Source organism: Cebus imitator, unplaced genomic scaffold, assembly GCF_001604975.1.
Source record: "Cebus imitator isolate Cc_AM_T3 unplaced genomic scaffold, Cebus_imitator-1.0 Scaffold130, whole genome shotgun sequence".
In the NCBI taxonomy this organism is placed as follows: domain Eukaryota; kingdom Metazoa; phylum Chordata; class Mammalia; order Primates; family Cebidae; genus Cebus; species Cebus imitator.
Genome location: NW_016107445.1, coordinates 251,158 through 252,928, shown reverse-complemented (window position 1 = coordinate 252,928; position 1,771 = coordinate 251,158).

The window sequence follows — 1,771 nt, the reverse complement described above, 5'->3', positions numbered from 1 at the left end:
TGCCCAGCTAATTTTTTGTATTTTTAGTAGAGACGGGGTTTCACCATGTTGACCAGGATGGTCTCGATCTCTTGACCTCGTGATCCACCCGCCTCGGCCTCACAAAGTGCTGGGATTGCAGGCTTGAGCCACCGCGACCGGCCTATTCTCCCCTTTTAACGAACACATTTAAAACGCTCATTTATCTCTGTGTGATGAATGGGGTGTGGTAGATTGACTTATCTGATTTATGCTCTGTAGAAGCAGCAGGGGGTAAAACAGTATTTCCAAACTTCCCTATACCTACAATTGATTTAGGTTTTTCCTATTGCATATACTTGTGTAATAGTAGATTTCAAAATATAAGTGGTGAAAGAGAAGCACACAAGACATCCATTTGCTGTTGAGATTCAGTCCATATGGTGTGGTTTTGAAATCAGTATTTCTGAGCAAAGCTCTTATTTCTAAGCAAAAACTAGCAGGATATTCTGTAGCCAGCAGGTGGCAAAGCAGGTTCCTGATTTCCAGCATCCCAATTATGTAGCGATAATTGTTGCCTTAGCAGGTCAGTTTATGCGGTGGGTTCCGGGAGTATTCCTGAAAGCTTAGCTCAGTCCAAAACCTGCTATTTTAACTCTTCCAAGTGTTTTGCAAGTATCTAATTTCCTATATGTTGTCCTGTTTCTGTTAAAAATAGCTAGAGTGGTTTCTGTAATCTTCAACTGATCTCAGATTAGTAACTTCCTTTTATAGCTACCTACCTGGTAATCATTACTCAATGTAGAGTAATCAACAGAGATCAGTAAAGAAGATGTCTTCAAGGAATATAAGAACAAAAAAAATTCTTGATTGATTCACAGGTGATAATAACCCATAGTTAACAGAGTAGAGGATCTATGGAAGGGACAATTACCACACATACTCACTGTCATCAGGCTTCCACACATGGCATGGCATAAAACTCTCTTACTCTTGCATTATTAAATCCATCATGCATTTGAACGCTCGCTAAGACTATTCTGTGTGCTTTTATTTCAAAGAAAAAAATTAAAAACAGTGAGCCTTAATTTCCTCTTACACATTAACACGATTGATTAAAGAAGAGGCTTAGATATTTTTCTTTGGGGATTGTATATGCTGCAAAGAGAAGACAGGTTTGGCTGAAACAGAAAAAAATCATATGAATTCTAATTCAATTTCTTATTTTTTGACCGTTTCTGGTTTTCTGTATATTTCTATATTTGTTCCTATGTTTGACATTTGTGAAGCATGTTTCAAGCGGGCTCGATACTATGCTAGGTAATGGTCGTAGAGCACAATGCAGATAAAATAGATGTTTCAAGGCACTTGTGTTCTTATGGTGGGAGAAAGATACTAAAAGACTGATTACAAAAGTAATTGAAGTTATATGTAAAATACATAAAAGAAACCATAGGATGACATAACCTATGGGGTTTTGACCCAGTCGTCCTTGAGGAAATATTAATTGAGCTAAACCCTAAAAGTGAAATTAACTAGGAGGCTGGAGAGAAGAGTTTTCTTGGCAGAGTTGTGGCATATGAGTGACCCGAGCAGAAGGAAGTTCCTGGGACTTTTTAATAATAAACCCAGAAATGCAAAAAGTTCTCTCCTCAGTCACTTTGTCAGATCTAGAAGCAGGCTAAGAATGGAATATTTAAATAATGAGAAGTAAAAGGAGAAAAAACTGCAGAAAATAGTAGAGAAATGAGAAAGACATTTCTCCAAAATGCTTCTTTTTTTTTTTTTTTTTTTTTTTTGAGACGCAGTTTTC